Source organism: Corvus moneduloides, chromosome 16 (assembly GCF_009650955.1).
Source record: "Corvus moneduloides isolate bCorMon1 chromosome 16, bCorMon1.pri, whole genome shotgun sequence".
In the NCBI taxonomy this organism is placed as follows: Eukaryota; Metazoa; Chordata; class Aves; order Passeriformes; family Corvidae; genus Corvus; species Corvus moneduloides.
The window spans coordinates 3,797,818-3,820,603 of NC_045491.1; the positions used below are offsets into that span (position 1 = coordinate 3,797,818).

At 41.0% G+C, this 22,786-nt stretch overlaps 1 protein-coding gene across 4 annotated transcripts in view; it reads left to right on the forward strand.

Moving 5' to 3' along the window:
* Nucleotides 1–22,786, forward strand: part of GPR146 (G protein-coupled receptor 146) — a 48,954-nt gene that overhangs the window by 20,879 nt on the left and 5,289 nt on the right. The window contains exon 2 of one of the 4 annotated variants that reach the window (XM_032125635.1): nucleotides 1,025–1,066. The gene's annotated coding sequence lies outside the window, so the exon portion shown is untranslated. Of the gene's footprint in view, nucleotides 1–1,024; nucleotides 1,067–18,809; nucleotides 20,720–20,832; nucleotides 21,120–21,150; nucleotides 21,461–22,786 lie in introns of those variants that run through there. The other 3 variants (XM_032125636.1, XM_032125638.1, XM_032125639.1) reach the window with 3 other exon arrangements.

The window sequence follows — 22,786 nt, forward strand, 5'->3', positions numbered from 1 at the left end:
GACTGGAAAATGTGGTAGTAACAACCATAACTGGTGCTAATAGTGGAGAAAAAGTGCATCAGAGTGAGATCCGATCTTTCACAGACCAGTGTTGCATCTCTCAATAAAACTTTATTACAAAAAAGAATGAAGTGGCACAGGCAGCTATCTTAAACCATTTTTTCCCAAGCAAAGTATTCTGCTTACCTCAAAATTCAGTCATAATTGAACCCTTGAACTAGCTAATCTTTCTTTTTAGGGGAAAACTCATCTACTCATAACAGTTGCCTTTCTCTACAAATATTACTGTTCAGTCATCAATCTCAGCTAAAACCTCTTTAATGCCTAATGTATGCCTGTTTATATTTTTTTTTTCTACTGCAATACATATGGAAATTAGTGCTTTACTTATTTTTTCTTCTCCTTTAGATGAGTTGTATCTGCATACTGAAATAGCGGTCACAAATTTTGAGTGGACAAATGTATTACACTTCTTATAATGCCATAAAATACAATTCTCTGTATTTTTTCCCCAAAGCATGCAAAGGAGCAAACACATACTCAGTAAAGTGAAATAATACGACACTGTGTGCCAAACCCACCACTTTTTAGAGTGCCAAACCAAAGTGACATTTATCATAGTTGCATATTACAGGGCAAATATTTCACATCAGGACTGTTATATGTCAGTTTTAACCCCCCAAGCACAACATTTTTAATGAGGAGAAGGAAGTTATGGTTCTCTTTTTAGATCAATCTACAGCTTTTATTCAATATCTCCAACTCACAAGTGTAAACAGAACCATCAGCCCCACTGTGGCGCATTACAACATCAAACACCGTGAACAATTACGTCACAGATTTTCTAATCACTGGATGAAACACTGGGCATTGTAAATGCTACACAGAAGATGGTATAGGGAGATGAAAGACAAAAAAGTAAAAATTATCTGTATTTACCAGATTTGATTAAATTTTGTTTTCATTTCTTTCAATCACCTAGAACTAACTGTTTCACCTTTTTTTTCTCCTTTTCTCCTCCCAGTGGCTCCATCTCAGAGTGACATTTTCCTGGGCTGCACCTCATGTAAGTAGAGCTGTAGCAATACAGTGTGATTATTGTTGTGCATGCTTATTTCATCAGTGTAAAACTGTGAAAATACTTACCAAAATTGGGACTTTCAGACCTGCTATTTACTTCTGTAAAAAGGTACTGGATTACCAAGTCCTAACTGAAGATTTAGCTAAGATAAGTAATATTAACTCCCAGACTGTGCTTCTCAAAGATCACAAACCAGCCAACTAAATAGTCTCATACAAAGTTAACATCCAATTTACTACATCTTTCTAACTCTGTGAAATCTGGACTCCATGGAAATGTCCCATCATCCCTGGGGCATTCCAGGGCTCTTTGCCAGGCAGGGAAACCTCTGCAGAAACAGACGGGAGGCACATCAGAAGGTTTAACGGGCATTACTTCTGCAAACTGCTTCCCAGTCCAGGTGAAGAAGGAATGGAGGCTGCAGTGCCTCCCTGCAAGAGCATCCTGACAGTTAAACTTGCCTGGAAGCCCAGGGCCCATGGGAATGAGTGTCATTAACAAGGGCTGATCAGGGAGAAGGGCAAAGACAAAGGCAAAAGCCAAGCCCTTGTTGGGCAGCAGGGAAGATGCACACCTTTAAGAAAGACTTTTAACCTAAACTTAATCTGTTCAGATTTAAAGGACAGACACAAAACTTCATCTTGTCTTCTCCAAGTGGCCAATTCCATTCATGGGAGCACTGATGGTGCCAGCACCACCAATGCTCTGAGGGGCTATTTGCACACAGCAAAAGAATGTGCTTGGGTACAAGGGGTGGCACCTGCTCAGCACAGAGAGGAACAGGGGACTTGTTCAGCTCGGTCTAATGAGTAACGGATGAGAAGCCAGGAATTATTTAATGTTAATTCCAGCTCTGCAAGTACCAGCTGCTGTTCTGTTACTCTCAGCAAGTCATTTCATCTTCTTCATGTTCTCCTGTGTACAGTGAATGTAACATTTTGGTGCCCAGTGTCCAACTCTCAATTGAACATTCTAGTCATAAATGCACTGCCTCCCTTCACTTTGATAAAGTACAGTCAGCATCAATAGATAATACTTTAAAAAAATTCCCTTCCAACTCTTGTGAAACAGGAGCTGACTGTTTATGGAGTACTTATTTTTTATGTCAGTTTACCATAGGGCCTCTTTAGCCACAGGCTTACAGCTGGAGGCCCCAAGGCATTTTTTGGGAGTGGAAACTTTTTGAGCTCAGCTCCTAACAAATTTCCAGCCTGCAGTATGTTTTTCATTAGTCTACATGGTGTTATAATAAATGATGCACTTCCTCTTTCATTTTATGATTTTTTTTCTTTAAACATGCAACAATTTTTCTGTGTCTGTTTTTTATTACTTTCAATATACTCAACCACACTAATCTTAGAGACTATGTATAAAAACAGAAAGGATATCTTGAGTAAGATATCAGCTACAGCAAGACAAGCTTTTAAGTTTAAATTCTCCACTGAAGGCCAGTCATAAACCCATTACATGTATGAGCTCCATGGGCAACCACTCTTTCAGAGGGTGTTGTTAAGAAAATAAAAATCTGTTACACCAAAACCTAGAGCTGGTGTAGAAAAGGCTCCTCCAAAATACTCACCTGCAAGACATTCAGCTAAAGAAGTCTGATCCCACTGGCAATTCTCCACTACAGGTCCCACTCCGTGTGCTTGCCTATTTTACATATATTTTATATATAGTTGATACACATGTTTTTTTAAAGATAGCCTTCCTTTTATATTTTACCCTCTCTCCGTAATTTTTAATAAGAATGTATTCCCGGGGCCTGACAGCACCAGGAAAACCTGGCTATGCCAACAAGAAGAGATTCCAGTCAAACATCATCATGTCTGGCATACTGTGTTTCATTTACAAATCTTTGATTTCTAAATGAATGGCAGTTCAAAGTACACATGAAACACAGATACCTTCTGCTTATGTACACAGAGATTGTTAGAGATTAAACCACTTTTAATTAAAGACTTAAGCAGGTGTCAGTTCACGATACTCTCTGAATTTGGTTTAAGAAGATCTGTGTTCCACAGTTACCCAGCAGCACATTAAACACAAGCAGAATCAAAGAGACCTTCCTAAACAAAGCCAGGAAAAGCCACTTTGTAAGAGAGTTTGAAGTTTGCTACTACTGATCTGTCACTTATGGAACGTCACATACTTACTTGGGAAACATTTTAAAACACTTAAAAAATAAACAACCCCCCAGGTAAACAGCCCCATGAGACAGAGCCCCAGGCCACACAAGACCTATTAATTTCAGTGGGGGTTGTTGTGCCTCTGTTTATGCATCTAACTACACAGAGTTAATTTATAGTATCAAGGCCTAAATCAGATAATTTAAGAGCATTCTGGACTCAAATAACAAAGAGTTTAAACATGGAAATGAAATTGCTTCCAAGTAATTTTTCTCTGTCATACTTCAGGGTGAGAGCAATATGAGGGGCACCCTGTTTCTCCATTACTCAAAGAGTCTTCATTTCTTTTTTTAAGGGAAATCCAAAGATTAATTTAAAGCCATCTGATGAAAATACCTTAATATTTACCTTCACATTTTGATGTAATATATAGTGAATTCGAGTGATTTCAAAAGTTATCCTGGATGCTTCTCATTTCAAGATGTTAAATATTGGCTCTCAGAAATTTCCATTACACATTGTCTGACAATATTTGCTGCTCTGGAGTACATGAACTGACTTTTAATTCTTACAGAGGTAATGATAATAAAGTTTGTAGAAGCTGGGCACAGGTGACATTTTAGAATTTCATAGTTATTATAAGTCCCTCCTTTCCAGGTCCATAAAGTAAGTGTAAAAAATGGTTAGAACTGCCAAATGTATAAATTCCCTTGATCCTTTTTACCTGTTACATCATCAGTTACAGCTACTCTTAGACTGGTCTCCCAATCACCCTTTAAATGAGGGCACTACAACATCCCAGCAGCAGTGTTACAGCCGACACCTGAGCACAGTAAAGGAGCACACCTGTAATCCTCAGGTTTTATAACTGGTAGATCACAAACTGAACTTCCAAACCCCAAGAGCATTATAGAGCTGTGGGAAGGAAACAGTGAGGGAGGCAGAGCCAGTGATTCCGTCAGCTGACAGTCGGTGGGATGCAGGACAAGCAGGGGACAAAGAGCCAGAACAAAGACCAGAACAAAGGCTGCTGACCAGCCAGGGCTGTCATCTGCAGCAATAAAGTACCAGCCTCCCAAATAAACAAAGTACCAGCCTGCATCCCAAATGTTGCTTTATGGAAGGCACCGTTTAAAGGTGGCATAGGATGGTTAACATGAAAGCACAATTTCTGGAGCTTCAACTGCTCCCAAGGGGAAAACTGAGCGCTCTTGTGTAAACCAGCTTTCCCTTTTGCAGTTAATTTCCTCTACTTCTTTACTTACTACAATATTGCATACAGACAAATCTGAAAAATAAAAAATGGTAGAAACCAAGATCTGTTTGACTGCTTCAGCAGTAAGGTACAAATCTGCAGTAACCATGAAGGCTCAAATTACATAATATCCACCAGTGCAACCAGGAGTTACACCCAGCTCCTGAATTTTATCAAGTTGTCTGCAGACAGTGTAAGGAATCTCCCTTAGCCAGGAAGGAAAAACTCCTAAATTCAGGTGAGATTCTTTTGTACAGCTATGGCAGGCACAGGTTACAAAGTGGGTCTTTGTATGGCTGCTCCACCTCCAGCTTTATTTACTGGGAGCTGGTTATGTAACTAACACAAAAGAAAATAACCATTTCTGGGTTGTTTTCCTTTGCAAGCCCTGGGCTGCCAGGAGGAACTGAGAGAATTCAAAAGAGCTTCCCTTCTGTTGGTCTTTTGGGTGTTTCTCTTTGAAGTGGCACCCTGAGTGGCTGCTCATTCACCAGTTTTGTAGGTAGCCTTTAAAGCAATACTTTCCACTCTTCAAGCTTAAGCACAGAAACGTACAATTAATTAAACCAAGTTAGTGGTGTTATTATTTCAGCCTTTCATTCCTACTTGGTGTCAGACTCTTAAGACGAAAGGACTCTTTGTAGTAGGATTTCAGACACTCTGGGGAAAATTATGAACTTTAAGACTGATCTGATCTGGTTCGTGCAACACAGGAACAATCTAAGGAAACCATTTAGCTACTGCTTAAAGGAAAATTCATTCCAAAATCTAGAATCAGAGTCAAACTTTGCAGTGTTACTGTGCTGTATTTAACTGATGGTTTAACCCTTTGTTTTGACATGCTATTCTTTAATCACTTCTTTTCTGCAAAAGAAGACTCAGCCTAAAATATGGAATTATTGCAAAGTAGATTTCCTGGCTAGGAAATCTTTGGTAACAGATAAATGGGCTGCTAACCTGCCAAATGGCTCAAATGCAACAAAAACTGCATCTGTTGCTGCTCATAATAGTAGTGGCCAAACACCATATTACTGGTTTCCAACTATTTTCCTGGTGTGAAATGTTTGTAAACCATCCTTTTGCACTGCTGCCGAACTCCAGGAACATTCTCCAGGACAGTTCTAGTCCTTAACTGAAAAAAAAATATTCCCACATTATTAAGAATTACTATGGAGAAAAGATCTCAGTGAATCTGTCCTACTGTAATGGCTCACTCCCATTTCCACACACTGTGTATGTTGTTTATTTTCATTCTTTGAGCATGGGATTTTATAGCCCAAATTATCTCATTTTCTCATAGTACAAACAGTCCAATTTTCATTCATTGAGGTCAACATTTTTCTTGTGTTCTTCCTCTGTTTTCTTCTTCCCTTTAAAATTTGCTATTAACAACAAATACAATAGATTTGTGCTATCAAAATACCTCTTGGGGTAGAGGTCTATTCATAAATTGCTTTTTCACATGAGCATAGATCAAAAGTGGCGATAGTAAAATGGTACAGCTAGAAGAAATGTTGTTTTAACTCCATCCATTCTCCATAACCTTTAGATGAAATAGATCTACAATCATGCAACCTCCTCTTCGAAGATTTTTGTGCAACAATTTTCTCCAAAATCTAGAAGGCTTCAAGAAGTAATGTGCAGTCAAGCAGATTTTAGAAGCTGGTAGCACTTCATGGTCAGCTGGCTGTAAAATCCTGCTCACCACCACAGTCTGGAGCTTGCAAACTTGGTGCTTTACAGCTTTTTTTAAGGGTTTAAGGCTGGGGAGACTGCAGCCAAGCTTTTTTTAGGGAAGACAGTAATACCCTGGACTTTTTCCTTTGCTTGTACTTTCTCCTGCTTCTCCTGTGCTGCAAAGGGAGCTGTACTTCGTTCAGCCTGTCCTGCAGTGCCTTCAGCCTGTCCTGTAAGCACCGCAAAATACACCCAGAGGGTTAAAGCCCTTCCTGCCTCCCTCCCTACCACCTGAGGTCTGCAAAGGAAAGAGCTGCTGAAAGCCTGGTAACAGGAAAAGGTCAGGAGCTGTGTATTATATCCTGTAAGTTTGGATTAGCCCACAATAGCTAAATAAACTGATTTGATGTCTAGTGACATTTTCAAACAGTAGCTAATAAAATTATCCAAAGTATGCAGAGACAAAAGATGCACACAGACACACCAAAAAACGTCTCTAATTCATCCACACAGGCAACGACCTAACAGGGAATTTCAGCAGTTTGGCCACACAAACCAGGGTCAAATATAAAAGAACCCAAGTTTAAAATCCTACTGACTAGAAAAGACACAAATACTCCTGCCTTGCCCATTATTACCACTCCTATTGATACGCACCTATCAGGTCTTTTGCACAGAACCATGTTTTCGAAATAGAATCATGGTCTTTCCAAAATAAATAAATAAAAGGCATGCTACTGACGCGAGCCACAAGCTCAGAATACTTTGGGAAAGCTTCTCTGAATTAGCATGGTTAGCAGGTCTGAGGGATTTTCACTAAAAATTACATAAGGATCCCAGCTCACATCAGCAGAGGAAGGAGCTCTGATGGAGGAGGTTCCCACTCCTGTAATGCTGGAGCTGGCACAGGCAGAGTGCAGTGCCCTTAGCATGAGCTCTGTGGTCCCACCAAGCAGGTGCCCCTCGCTTCCTGGCAGCCCTCAGCAGACAAGAGGCTGTGCTGGGGCCGTGGCACATCCAGCTGCCACAGCCAGTTTCATCTGGAACGGCCCTCAGGGAGAGCTGGGTGAATTCCTCAAACCAGAGACGCTGCTTCTGAGGAATGAATGTATGATTAATGGGGTTGCAGCACTGGTACAATTGTGGTCGCCTTTTTTAAGTTTTCCGTCAAAGTTCTTGCAACCTGAAATACTATAGCAGATGAAAAATGAAAGCAACTCAAAGCTGTACCCATATAAAAGGCAGTGCTACAGCCAGCTAATCTAAAATTTGCAAATAAGTCTTGCTTACCTCAGCTGATTTGCACATTCAGTTTCATTTTTTTATGTAATTACCAAAGCATTTTCAGACTTGCTATGACCAAATATGAACTTGCTGCATATTCACACTAAGATGAAACAGAAATAAACAGTCTTGAATTAATCCCATTAATATTATACCTTGCTTTACACTTAGAACAGTAACACTGAAAAATGAGAAGGGATGTCAGTGGGGATTGGCTTCATTCTGTGCAATGAACCAGGAGATCTTTGCCCACACCACAGTCTCTTTATCACGAGCCACCAACTGTTTGCATTCCTTTGAAGGTACCAGCTTAAGATAAAAGTATACTGAGGAATATTTGTGATAATCCTTTATATGAATAACCACTCTTTACAGACACTCTGCACATGGATATGAAGGGCTGAAACACACCCGCTAATTCACTAATACTGTAGTGATGCTTCATTGAAACCACTGCAGCTCATAAAAATAATACTCTGGCAACCACAGTCCTGAAAAACTACTTTCATTTTAACCTTGTGATTTGTTTATTCCACCTGAATCACTGACTCTGCCTAAGTTACTGCATAGAGCACTCCTGAAGGGTGAACTCCTCAAAGTCATTATAATGTCGAACAAAATTGAACAGAACTTTGTCTTGGTCTTATTTAGCTTCTGTAAATAAAAAATATTACTAGAATTGTCTATCAATTAGATGTAGCAGCACATTAGGGACATCAGCACCTTAAACATATGGTGACTTAAACATCTGAGCCATTATTCTGTAAACAAAAACCTGCACTGTTCACATCCCACTTTCACATTAACAAGTTACCTGTAATTACAAACTTTACGGCTGTGCCTTAACTTTACAGAACCATCAGCACTGAGAGACATATTCAGGGTAAGATGGACAGAGAACTGCCATATTTAATTCAGTGTATGAATCAAGCCAAAAGCATTGAACAGTACACTGCATCTGAAAATTAATCTTGTGAGGAGACCTTCAAGGCTTCTGTGATCCCTTGCTGCTTAGTGGTGACAAATAAACAGTGCATGATGTTCTCTGCGTGTGTCTCACGCTCACACCAGACTCCTGTCCAGCTGAACCTCTACCATGTGCACAGCAAAAATATCTGGCTTCTGCTTAAAGGTGTTCTGGGTCCGGGCTAATTTTCCTGGCAGGTCACAGAAGAGGCTCCACCTTCACTGAGGCTTGTGCTTGCTGACTTTGCAATGAGGCAGAGTTAAAAAATAAGTCACAAAAGTAAACCTCAACATTTCCCTCAGTCCCCTTGCAGCTGTGTGGCCAGGGCCAAGTCTCAGCACAAAACCCTATCCATAGGTCTCCCCACGGATTCCTCATTCATTTTAGGGTTAATCTCCTTTAAGGTTGATAAGTAAAAGCACATCAAACTTTACTGCTCTGGGGAGGAAGGAAAATATAAGAAATACCCGGGAAAGTTCTGTAAGTATGGATATTGTTAAAATGTGGACCTTTATAGTCAAAGCACAGCAATCACAGCCCCACAAGTTCCCCAAGTAACTCCAGGTGATCAACCACCACTTGTCACTACAAGCTGTAGTTACAGAACGTAATTGTGTCAGGGATTCTGTATCTCTACACTCAAACCTTGTGGAAAGTCTGCTGGACAAACCCAACCAGGCAAATGGAAAAGGTATTAGGTTATGGGCACTGCAGACTGAAAGAAGTGATGGACTGGCAGGGCCCATAAGAGCAAGCAGTTGCCTCTATAAAAGCAAGAGAGCAGCAGACTCAAAGGAGCCACATTATTGCCTCCTGCTCTCCCTGGAGACCAAAGGAGTGCTATTCCATCTCCCAATATCTGCATTTTTCTCCTGCAAAAAGCCGATATGCTAAAGTTTATGAGGTCTGAATTTCAAAAGGAAAGCATACTTCCCCTTCAACTCCATGCCCAACTGTCACTGGTATTATATCAAATATAAATCAACAACACAGTTTGGGTTTTCTTCTCTGTGTTTCAAAATACAAACCATACATCACGGCTTAACCAAATGAGGGATAAGTATGAAATATTACAACCATCAAAAAAGGAAAAGGCATAATCCTGGGCTGCCCCACACTGTCTCCTCAAAGACATGTTACTTCAGATCTTAAAGAAGTGCTTGTTTATTTAATAATTTGCCCAATTTCCAACAATAGAATATCTGATGGAAAATACTTACATTGGACCTACAAGCAGACCTGCTGTGTGATAGACATTGTAAACAGAGACTTGAGGGGTTTTAACTTTAATATAAACAATACAAGCTTAGCCAAAGGGAACAAAAAAAAATGGAACTAAGGAAATACTTAGATCAATATCAATACTCAGAAAGTTCTCAGGTGTTAAACTTAGAGCCTGTCTCAGAGTCCTGTTGTGAAGTTTTAGCTTCTAAGAAACTGCAAAATTAAAACCAAGCAACTAATGGTATAAAATAATGAAACATTTATATTACATACACCAAAGAAGATACACATGCTAACAAGAATGACAAATTCTTCATTCATTTTATGGGTCAATTCCTTTTTGGTCGTAAGTAAACTCATATATTAAACTTTACTGCTTTGGGGAGGAAGGAAAACACATAAATTATTTCTTCATTACAGTTTAAAAAGGAAAATTATTTAAGGACTATTTGTATTCAAGCTAAATAGATGGAATAATGATATTACAGGCTTTTTATTCAAATGCAAAGAATTTACATTTACCTACCACCTCATTAAAGTCAGATGACAGAGCAGCACCATTTTCCTTACATGATTTTCTTTTTTCCCCAATTAAAATGTTTCTTCTGAATGCTTAGAAGAATTCTGAGGTTTACAGTAAAGTATATTTTAAAGCCCACACTGGCTCTCTTTCAGGTCTAATGTTGGTTACTGTCTAAAGCCTCCAGAGGCCAAGTGGATGTTGCAGGCTTTTGCTAAACAGCCTTATGTTTCCAAGGTGGGAAGGGATATGACTCCCGGCACACACAGCTGTGATGAGCAGCTCTGAAGAAAATCACATTCACTAACATCATATTTTTGTCAGCTTGGCTCATTTTGCTGCAGGTCCATGACTCTGTTAATGTGCACAGAATAGCTGCTCCCATGGTCTAATTCTGTTCCTGTCCCAAAGCTCTCCCAGTTTGATGCAGCCACTGTTTGCCTCCCGTTCCGTAATGACACCAAAGGCTGAACTGTTCCCTGAACCACAGTGTGTCCTTCCCAAAAAAAAAGGCCTCTCCAAACCCTTTCACAAGCAGGGACAGGGTACACAGCACCGTGCCTAGGGCAAGATCAGGCCCTGGCTTTGCCAGAGCCCCCTGTGCCAATAAGAGCGTGTGGCTGCATCTTAGGGGATGCTGAGCCCGTGTGTGCAGGGCAGCCACAGGGTCCAGTGCCACGCCAAGGGCACAGTGGCTCTGCCACTGGTTGCTCCTGCCACAGGAATGAGACACTGCAGCCTCTGCTGAGCTCACTCAGAAAAGGGTCTGGCTTTCATGGGCAAAATGTTTCTGCTGGCCACGAAGGGACAGCAAGGCAGTGCCTGCCAGGTGAGGTTTTAAGCAGTTCACCTTTTAGATTGCTTTTGGTTTTTAAGAGCCTAGAAAGAATTTACATAAATGCATCTAAGCCTTGGACCAGTAAAAATGAATAGTGCCACTGTTAGAAAACAATGTTTGGTTTTCAGAGAACAGTTCTTTAGGGAAAACATCACAGTTTGCATTTATCACACTCCCACTTTTATCCGGTCGGCCAAAACAAAGTTACAGTAGCTTTTCTTGTGCATATCAATTTTCATGCACATTAGGCCGGATTTCTCAATGTTTCTTTAGGTGATGACTATGTGCTTTTACATTTTTTTATTAATTGCTCTGAATATACAATATCTCAATGTTTCTGTATATTAAATCTAGAAGTATTACAGAAGAGGAGAAGTATAGCAGAGGAATTGATCAAAAGTTAATCCAATTAGTGTTTAAGAGAGAAAAAAAGTTCTCAATGAAAGTGAGATCCTTATGAATATTTTATTCATGGGATAAAAATGAACATGCAGCAAATCACACTGTGAAATATTACTGCAAAGCAGATAGGCACAGCAGAAACTAATTAACTAATTAATCACAATTAGGTTCCACTTTCATTTATATTACAAGGGAAGGTAAGCCAAAGGCAAACTTCAAAGCACCAAACATTTCCTAACTGCTTTCAGCAGAAGCTCGGAATAAGCAGAATGACTGCTGCCCTTTTAGCCTCCATAAGCATTTTTAACTACACTCATCACTGTGATTTTTGTAAATCTGTTTTCTACCGTACATAACAGAACATCTACTTTCCCTTGGGGCTCTGTCAGCTGAACTTTACATTGTTCTGATAGAAATGCTAAAGCAGCATAAAAGGCAGCACCCTATTTGTCATGCCAGCATCACATCTGTCACGTGTTTGATTGGCTCCATCAATTAAGTCCAAACAGAATTCCACGGATTTCTAAAGAAGTCAGACCGATTCTGAAGTGATGCAACAAAGTTAATCAAATGTCTGGACAAAGTGATTCATGTAAACATCAATGTTTGTGATTTGCACATCAGACTCATTCATGTGAACTCCTGCATGCAGGATCTGAACATCAGATAAGAGCTTATCAGAATATTCTGCATATTTTCCACAACAGCTACAACAAGCACGGCTCATGTAAGTGAAGACAGACAAGCAGGCTCCAGTGACCTCTGTACAAACTGTGCTTTACTGTTCTCAGCACCCAGTGCCTGTGTGGGCTCTGTAAAAACAACCATTTATCAATCATTAGTAAGAAACTGGCTCTCTGACAAACTAATTACTCCTCAGGCTTCCACCCATTAGCACAGGAGGAAGCAGATTATACATTTATTTTTGTGGTGGGATGACCTTGGCTGGGCACCAGGTACCCGCCAAAGCCATTCTATCACTCCCCTCTACAGCTGGTCAGGGAGAGAAAATAAAATTCAAGCCTCGTGAGTTGAGAGAAGGACAGGGATCAGAGATCACTCACCCACTGTCATCCTGAACAAAACAGACTCAGCTTACAGAAAAATTAATTACTTAACCACCAAATTAGAGTAGGGTAATGAGAAATAAAACTGAATACCTTCCCAAAACCTTGCCATGCAAACCCAGTGTAATTTTACATATCAGGGCTCCTGAAGTAACAAAGCTGCTACAGAAGTTGGTTTTGCTTCCTGAAGCAGGCAAGACTTTAAAAACAGCATGTTACCTATGAAGGACACTTAAGAAATCTCTACAAAAAAATCTGTTCAGAATTTAAAAAGTTATTTCCTGTATGGCATGTGACTGGACACACTGCAGTTAGTAAGCACTAGCATCTATTTCCATGCCATTAATGTGGCTGTAGTCCCACGAATTTGTACAAATCCTAAGCATGGCTTTCCAAAATACCATGGGATGGACACAGTGTGGGCAGCAGGTGGCTACTGGTAGTAGACTCCAGGTGTAACTTCACAGATGTTTTTGTAATGGGAGGCTTTAGGTTTAGAGTCCAGATTTACAGAGGTCTCGTACTCCTTTGCACATTTCTTCCCCCAGAATTACTCTGGAGGGGTTTTTTTGCCCTGGGAAGTATTTGTCCAGCCTCATGTTGGCCTGGAAAAACAACACCCTTTAAGAGTATCTAAGGAAGCATCCCCACCCACAGGTCTGTGAAAGGATGGCCAAGGACTCAAATGACAGCATCAAATACTTAAATCTGTCAAACTCTTTATCAGCATCCCAGAACAGAACGTGCTAAAGGTTGTTTTCAAGTCTGAAATATACATATGGCTGCAGTGGGGGGGTCTTACAAGAAATCGAGTTTATTGGTAGGACATTTTGATGACTAAGGGGTAAAAACCCCCTGTCGCTGATGGAGTGGGGAGTGGCACATGACAAGCAAGAGATGGACAAATCAGAACTCATTCATGTCAGTAAGATGCCTCAAGCCCCTGGTAAATGAAAATTCTTCTTCTAAATCTTACCATCTAATAATAACCAAGCTTGGATCAGCATTAATATTATACTAGACCCCCTAGAATGTAAATTTTAAATCTTTTATTCAGACATTATAAATGGAATAAGATGTAATCAGTAATTATGCAAGTTCATCCAGGAGGGAGCTAGAAAACGCTATTTCCTTCACCAAGCAGTGAAAATTAAAAGCCACAGGAGTGTCAGGAACAAGATGTTTCAGACTTGCCAGCAATTAACAGAAAGATATGTTTATCTCCAGCGGATGTGACAAATTTTGAAGTCATTTCAGCCTTACTGTAACTCTGCTGAGGGCTGATTTTTCCCTTCAAACTCTAAACTCAAACCAGTTTTATAATTCTTATATATGCTATCTGATAAAGAACTATGTCAATATTTCTGCTTTTACTGGAAACCTGGTCCCTGCAGTCAGAATCTGTTCCACAAGAGTTTCCTACCCAGCCAACGTGATGGTCTGGTTGATAAGTCACCGAGTCACAGCTTTCACCAGTGTTTCTAATAGGAAACAGCATTATGTTATATTTTCCAGGAAAAGTACCATCTGTTCCTCCTGTCAGTCTCTGCAACTGGCACCAAAAGATCTGTGGGGAATGTTTCCGTGCTGCCAAATTTCAGCAGAGTTCCCTGCCACAAGCCCTGAGCACGGGTGAAGCTGACAAAACAGTGGGAGAAGATAAGAGCTGCTGTTTCCACCCTGCCAGCTCGCCGGGCCAACTCATTTACAGAGTAATTCCAGCACAGTCCATGCACCTTTGACACTCTCTTCCTGGACTAAATTCAGTCAGCAAAGCCCAGAATTGGTATCATTTGCATTAATTTGGATTGGAGAGAATCTGTCCTCTTTACTGGGGCGATGCTGATTTACACGAACCAGAAGTACAAACATTCCTTACCTGGAACCTGTGCAATTCCAAAATGCTGGAAATGCAGAGATCCTGGCACTTGCTATCTTGTAAGAAGAGGTGCAAATGACCTGTCTGCATTTATTAAAAGACAGTACCTAAACAAAGAATTTTACCATAAAACTGTCTTTTATATTATCTCAAATATTAAAAAGGCCTCAGCAGAAGTTTCTAGGATCTAATGACCTTTAGATAAAAATGGGAACACATAAGTTTCGTAAATGTTTTTTCCCCAAAACTAGTCTTAACTGACCTGCTGCTCTACAGTTTAAGTGTCTGTAGATACTGGGGGCAAAACTCCTTATATTGAAACATGGATGATTTTAAGTTAAGAAAGATTCATTAACGAAATTTATGTAGTCTGTTAGTTTCCTGAAGTCAGAACAAATGAACTAAATACTGTCATTAAAAACAGTGGGATAAAGTGTCTACTAAGTCCCAGCTGCTCTGAACATCAACATCACAACAGTAAAGATGCTTTCTGAAGGTGTCTGTAACCTTTCTTAGATCCACTGAGTTGCAGTATTTCATACAAAAAGACTCTGCAACTTACATTCAGTTTTAAACTGAAGGAAATTATTTGCTTGTGTGCTCTCCCAGAAACTGACTTTTTCTGTATTTTTTAATTAATTATTTTGGTTTCTGTGGCTCATGAGTTATAAGTACACTGAAAATTCTCACGAAGGTTAAATTTTTTTTTAAGTTTGTTTTCAGTGAAGCAATTAAAAGAATTAATATATATACCTAACAACTTCCAGTCATCCTGACACTGAATTTTATTTAAGGTTGTTGCTACTTAGTTTTAAAGTAGAATGGCTGCATCAAATTCAGCTTCCAAGTGCTCTGAAAGCATGGAGCAGAAGTGCAGCAGTGCTAACTGGCTGTTCAGCACTCTGAACGGCGCCATCTACTCTGCTGATGCTTAAAAACTGTCACTTCTTGTATTCCAACTGGTCAGCTTTATAAAATCCAGAACCCAAAGCACCGTACGTAAGCTGATTTTCTAATACTGCATTCATTCTAATTATTCCTGTTATTTAATACGCTGTAAGTTCCTGGAAGTGAATATGAATACTAGGAAAATTACTAGGGTTTTGTTTTGCACATAACTTAATTTTTTAAAAAAAGTATTATCTAGTGGATATTTGGGCATCTCCAAACTGTATCTCATTTCAGGACCCCTGGCAGCTAAGGATGAATACAGGTAACCACTTTGTAAATTCATTTTGCCTGAGGGAATCCCCACCTTTAGAACTGCACAAAAGCAAGGTATTTCACTTTCTGCAGTGATGAAGTCTTTAAGTATTAAAAGCTGCACTGTTCACTCTAGAGTGAATTCTTTCTCGCTGCACAGAAACGTTAAAAAAGAAACAATATCATGTTTTCCACATAGAAGCTCTTAGAGAATTCAGTGATAAAGCTAAGTCAGGAAGAGGTGGAGCAGCCCATCAGTGCCACTCATCCGATGCTGGGACAGGGAGAACTTAACAAAACATGAGTGAGTTTATGGAGTTAACCCGTGCAGAGCCCCTGGTGCAGCTGTTCCCCAGCAGCTGCCAGGAGGGCACAGCCACTGGCAACCCAGCTCCCCCAGAGGCTCCGCTGCAAAGAAATGAACAGCACAAAAAGGAGGGTTTATCTGGAGTGGCAGATGTGCCTGGCAGATAGCATCTGTGTCTGAACAAGGGACTCCTTCCACACAAATCTTCAGGGGCTGCAGTGCTGGGCTATCTCCTCTGCACAGCACTTTTACCCCACAGTGCTTGGTTATAACAGCCTTCCAGAGCACCATGACACTGCCACTCACCAGCAGATCTAAAGGGCTCTTAAACACACTATTTAGCAGTTTTGCTTATGGTTTCCAGGGTAGTTGATCTTTTTTGTCTTTCTTTATTGGAGTGTATTATCTGTTCTCATAAGCTTTAAAGCTGCTTAGAAATTGAGGGGGGCAGCAGGGGGGAAGAGAACCTAAGCAAATACAATTACTCATTTCTGATGGATACACACGTTGTTCTGAGCAACCTTCTATGAACTCTGAAACAGAAAAAAGTTCTGCAGTTCTAACCTATTACAGAGTATGTGCATCCTAAAAAAACAGTTGCCATACCTTAAAATCAAGTTTTCCTCTTTCTTCCAAACCAAATGCCCATCTGAACTCATTTGTTGATGCTTAGTGACCAGCTGCAGCAATTTGCAGACTTACTTTTGACATGGCCTTACATGAACTCAGATTCCCAAAGAGCTGAACAATCTAAACAGAAACCAAATGTGCAGCTGACATTGTTAATGATTATATTAATAGTTTTACATATTATTTATATATTTAATAATAACAACAATGATAAATAACAACAACAAAAGGTCAAAACGGGAAAAAAGCATCTACTTAGCAGGTTGCCAAGAGGCCATGGGCAGTAAGCAGATTATCAGGGCACAGGTGGGATCTGAATCACCAGGTAGCTGCTATGCAGATGATCTACCACAAAGACAGTGCTTACAGAACGAAAGGATAAACAAATGAGACAGAGGTTGCCAACATCTGTGGAACAGTAACAAAGTTCACCCAGCAAGTGAGAAGGGTGCCCACAAGAAGGAGTTCTGAAGACAATACATGTTCAGAATTTCTGGAAAAGCAGAGTGAGCAACCTCAAAGGGCGGCCAAAGCAAAATGCAAAGACCAATTTCAGGAACACGGGTATCTCTGTACTCGTGCAACGGAAATGCGCCCTCACAGTTCTTGAGAATGTCATTTTTATTGCTGATTTCAAAATACCAAAGTTCAGCCTGAGGTGTCCCACAGGAAAGTCACAAAGTAGAAGTGAAAGTGTGTCATGCGTGGAAGCCCTGTCGTAAGCTGCATACGATACTGTGTGTGTGTCATATGAGCAAATAACGATGGGAGGTGCAACGTCCATGGTAAGGGGTTCATCAGGGAGAGATAAAGAGGAAAACACTGGCCAGGCAGATGTGAAACTAAAGGGGTATTTTAAGAAACCAGGAAATGTACATAAGAATTTAGGCATGGATAGAAGGAATGTTAAAGGAAAAACACTGGTGCAAGGCAAGGCAATTACTGATAGAGCTGGAAATGGGTTCACAGCACTCAAATTGTGCAGAATCAAGCCAGGAGTAGGCAAGAGTTGGGTTATGTAAGTCAAAGATCTTGGGTTTATTGTTTTAATTATTTACTATTGTTATGCTGCTACTAAAGCAAGATATACAGCAAAGGGAAAGGGTTTAGAAAACCAAAACCTGAGCCTAATGATGGGTGAAATGAGTGGGACCAGAAGGTTGGGTGATTGCTCTTCCATGAGTTCACTTGCCACGAGTGGCAAACTCCTTGCTCCCTCTCTTTCAACTGACCTACTCTTGCTTTTTGATTTGTACTTCTTAAAATAGCCAACACAGGCTTATTATATTCCATGCTACTTTGTATCACGTATTCTTGTTGTTTGATCATGCCTTCTCTCACCTTACATTGCACTGAATTAACCACATTACAAATGGAACCAGTATCAATTATGAACTTCCCACTTGCCAAACTGGTCAATGGTTGCACCACAAAGACATAAATGATAGGGTTGGAAGGGGCCTGTTTTTCAGCCCAGCCCCCAGTATCAAGCAGGATTTTCTTCTCCAGTCATGTTATAAGCATTTTATCTGAGCTGTATCATTGTTTTACAAACAGCAGCAACTCAGCAACTGCATGAGAAAACTACACTGTGAAACCTACTTGCCTGCACTGCTGCAATTTTTTTCCCCCTCACATCTAACCTGGGCTATTTCGTTTTTCTTTTCTGTATATCCAGCCAACAAGTCACTTGTTAATCCCTATGGTATGTATATAAGCTAGTAAGCCTGAAGAAATGTCATGTTACCCAGACTGAGAGGTAACAGCAGTGTGACACTTCACTCTCCAGCACTTCAGAATTCAATCTCTTCCCCTTAATGTACAACAAACTGTAGGTTTGTTTTTTTCCAGAAATATTGATCATCCACTATTTAAAGTTTTAAGACTCAATCCATAAGTAATATTCAGCATGACACTTCCAAAAAGCACCTACCAAACCCTGACGAGGTGCTGACAATCTACTAAATCATGGTTTATATATGCACAACAGCACTTCTGGCCATGATTTTTAGTTTGCTCAGCCTAGATCTGAAGCAAATCTGTGCTGCCCAGCAAAGCTCTGTGCAGGGCCCAGCCTCCCCCAAGGCAGCACCGGGTCTCAGTCTGTAGGAATGAAGAGATCCTGTGGGAACTCAAGAAGACGTGACAAAGGTGCAAGTGCTTGGCATGTTTAGAGACTTACCTTGTTGGCAACGGCTTTATTAGCTATGTACTTTATTAGCTGTTAGTTTATAATGATACCAACAGCTTGTGAAAACACATTCAGAGGTCAGATAAACCAGGTAAGAGCTACGTCACATAGAGATGATAATAGAGCAAGTAGACAAACCATTTATTGTATAAACAAAAAAATCTGCAGAGCAAAGAGACATTGCTGCAGCTGGATAAAGGGTTGGTTTTTTAAGTCAAATAAAATAATCCGAGCGTAGAATGGTCATGCTTCACACTCTTACCCAACCTGCTCTGCAACTTGGTGCTGCATTATGAATGAAAATGTCTGAAAAAGCCTGACTGCAGCTATGGACTCTGTAATACAACTGAGCAGAACTGTCATTTTTTTCTCATTATTTAAACTTCATTTTACACATCTTTTCTAAAATAATCTTTGCCACCAATTGCTCTCAACTTTTTGTGCTGTGTTGCAGTAAGTTTTTTCTTAAGTGCTTCATGCACATTGTTATCTAAATAAAACCACCTTCAGCTTTAATGGAGTGTAAGGAAATTGGCCTTTGGCCAAGTATGAGCACTCTAAAAGTGCTTCTACATGAATACCTTTCCTACTTTGCTGATTCCCTGGTGAACTTAGGATGATTAAAGTCCTTCTAATGTTTTGAAGCACCAAAAACTTGGTGCTACAGTTTGTAACATGAAGTTATCCGCAGCACACAGACAATTCTGTCTGTGGACTATGTATCAAACAGGAACAGGGGTATTTTCTGTCATTTGGGAGCTGCGGTGGTTTTACAATATTCGTAATGAATATTCAAATACAAACTGCAGTCAGAGTAATTCAACACAAACTGGATGACCATTTTTAGACTTCACAGAATATTCTGAGTTGGAAGGGACCCACAAGGATCTAGTCCAAGTCTTAAGTGAATGGCCCATACAGAGATCAAACCCACGACTTTGGTGTTATCATCATCATGCTCTAAACAACTGAGCTAATCTCAGGTTTCGTGTTTTTCCGGTATTTATTCCATAAACACCTGCTTATTTTTTCAGTAAGGGATGCTACATTGGTGTTTATTTGCTATGGAATAAAGCCTTGGAATTTCTAAATATAACACAAATTATTTGGAAAAGACAGCTCTCTGTTTTTGGTAGTATCAGTTAAAAACATACTTCAAAGGTAGTAACTTTATTTAATTAGTCTGAGAAGTTTCCATATGAACAATGGAACAACCACAGTACAAAATTCAGTATGGCATGAATTACCAATCTGCAGTTCAAAAACTATTTCAAGAAGTGATCCATTTTAAAGTTGTGGAAAATATATACATTCACATCCATTAACTGCAAGTGACATGCAAATATCCATGAGATTAATCACTTTTTTTAAAAAGGAAGCAGAATAGAACTCATAACACCATCACAAAATGAGGGTTATGTCATAACACCTTTTCACAACACCAAAACAATCTCCAAATTCAAAGTAAACGCTCAGAAACTTTTCTTCCTACCTGGTTTTACAAGCTGGCTCATGTCTGCCAGCACCACAAGCACCTGTGCACTTTGTTGTACGGGAATTTTTAAATACTGATTGTTCAGGATATATGGCCTATAAAAATGAAACCTCAAAGCTACACATTCTCACCCCGAGTTCAAAATAAAGCCCACGCTCTGGAACGAGGGCTGCTGACTGCACTTGCGGAGAATGGCACGGGCTGTGCATCATCCCTGGAGAACCCCAGCGCCGATGACAAAACCATAACAAACCCGCGTGCATTTTAAGCAGTAAATCCGAAAACCCAGGGACTACAAAGCGAGCCGGATCCAACAGCTCCGAGCACAGCCTCTCGCTTCTTGAAACTGGCTGTAAACACGGGAAGGGAGGGGCCAGGCGCCTGCCAAGCCAGGCAGAAACTTGTGAGTAACTTAGGCAAAACAAGTGCAGCGCAGGCAGCGGCTCCCAGCGCGGTGCCTGGCGCTGGCCGGGCCAGCACCATGTTCCCCGGGAGAGCCACGCCGGGGCCTGGCGGCCGGCTCCGTGCCTCGGGAGGGCGGCTCGGGGCAGGGCCACACGGGAATTAAAGGTGAGAGAGGCTGCGGAGCACGGCGGGGCCGTGGGAGCCGGCGGCGGGCGCGACGCGCGGTGCCGCTGCCTGCCCGGGCGGGGGCTGCGCGTCCAGCGCGGTGCCGGGCTGGGAACGGGAGGATCCGGGCAGCGCTGGGGCCGCCGCAGCCGGGGCACTGTAAACAAGAGGCTGCAGCCTCCACTTATGCAACAGAGGCAACTTGGGGCTGCAGAGCTGCCGGTGGCCGCGCAGGGAAGGGGGCAGCGGGGACTGAGCGAGCCGCGGTGCTGCGCGCAGGGCTCTGCGGAGTGACCCGGACTCTGCCGTGGTTGGGAGGGACAAAAGGCACGGCTGGGTGCGAAATGCTGAGCGGGGCCTGCGGAGCACAGCGCAGCGAGCAGGTTCAGTGCCTTCGCTGGTAAGTGAGCATTAAACACGGGGCATTTCGGCTGTAGCGGCAGAAATACCTCACCTCGGAACTTAAAAGTCAGCAAGAAAATCTGAGAAAATGCTTTGATTTTGGATTTTATTTTTGCTCATTCCAGAGGTAAATACTGGCATTTCCCTAAGATTACTATTTAACACAGCAAATCGTCTGCCATTTCTATCATCAAAACGGAATTTTCGTGTTTAACTGCACTTACAGGACGTAAAGGAAAAAAAAGGGCAGTGACTAAAACCACTTGTGAAACCAGACATCCCCCTGCTCTGTAAAATACAAAGCCGGGTAACAAAAACTGTTGATCTTCTGAGATACAGGCAAGTTATTCAGTGGCTGATGTAACTCAGTCTGGAGTAATCAAAGCTACATGCTTAAAGGATAAACCTACATAATGGAATTATGTGATTGTATCCATGCCTGTGCTTAGTCACCTTTGCACTCACGAGAATGCATATATTTGCAATACCTAGTTCCAGTCTGCTGCTTTGCTTGAATCGAGTCGTAACAGTTGAATGAGGTGTAGTTTTGGTTCCCTTCAACTGCGAAAAACAACAGCTTTACTTTTTCTTTCTTAAAAACTTAACAGATGCTGCCTGAAAACAACCTGGGTTGTTTTTGGTGCTCAAAAATAGAATGAGGATGGAAAGACAACATAGATATGATACAGTCCACTCATACACAACAATATAGCTGAAGAACTGATGTGAGAAAATGAACTGAAAAAGTCAAGTTTTCCCACAAAGGTGAAAACAAGCTCTGAAAACAACAGAACTTCTGGTGCTGTCACAGAAGCCACTTCTCTGAGGAAATCCAACATAGGACAGTGGAATAAAAATTTGCTTGCCTGGCTAAAATTACTGTATTTTTAGCCTGATTTCTGGCTCAGCTTATGGTACTTAGAAGAAAAATGCACACAAAACAACTGCAGTGGGAAATAAAACATGGAAGTTGACACGATTTTGGGACAAATTCTGTACTATGGCTGAAGAGTCAAAGAATTAGCACCAGGGAGATGCAGTCACGTACCCATATGCTTACAGACCCCACACAGTATAATTTAGCCATCTGTTTCATGGAGTGTAGCATGTTGTCTAGTAGCATTCATTTTCATTGCACAATGTTTACTGTGGATTGATTAAATCTTGCTCTCTCTCTGGAAAGAATCCAGGTATGTGTGCTTATACTTTGCTATAGGTGCTGAAAGGGAAGCACACAAAACCACAGGAGTATGTGACAGACAGGGTACGTGACATGGGAAATCACCTGCTGCACCAGCTCTGCACTGTCCCTGACATGGGCTGCCATGAGTAACAGCCATGATTTTAAGGCTGTGCCTGTTTTGAGTTGTACTTCAGAGATTATTTCTTGTTTCTGCACTTTGGAAATTGCTTTGAAGTTCACTTGGTTTCAGTTAAAACGCTCTCTCTTGACTGATGATAAAGCAAAGATGGCTGGGCCACAACTGCTGATAGTAGCATACTTTTTTAAAGAATTCGAGCTATTTTGAGAGGAAATGATAGCTAATTCTTGCCTTTTTGGAAACTCAGACTGCCCTGATATTAGGTTCCCTGGACTACAGAGGTCCATTGTTTTTTTGAAACTAAATGGTTATAAGGTTGGAAGTCTGAACACAAACTGACCTA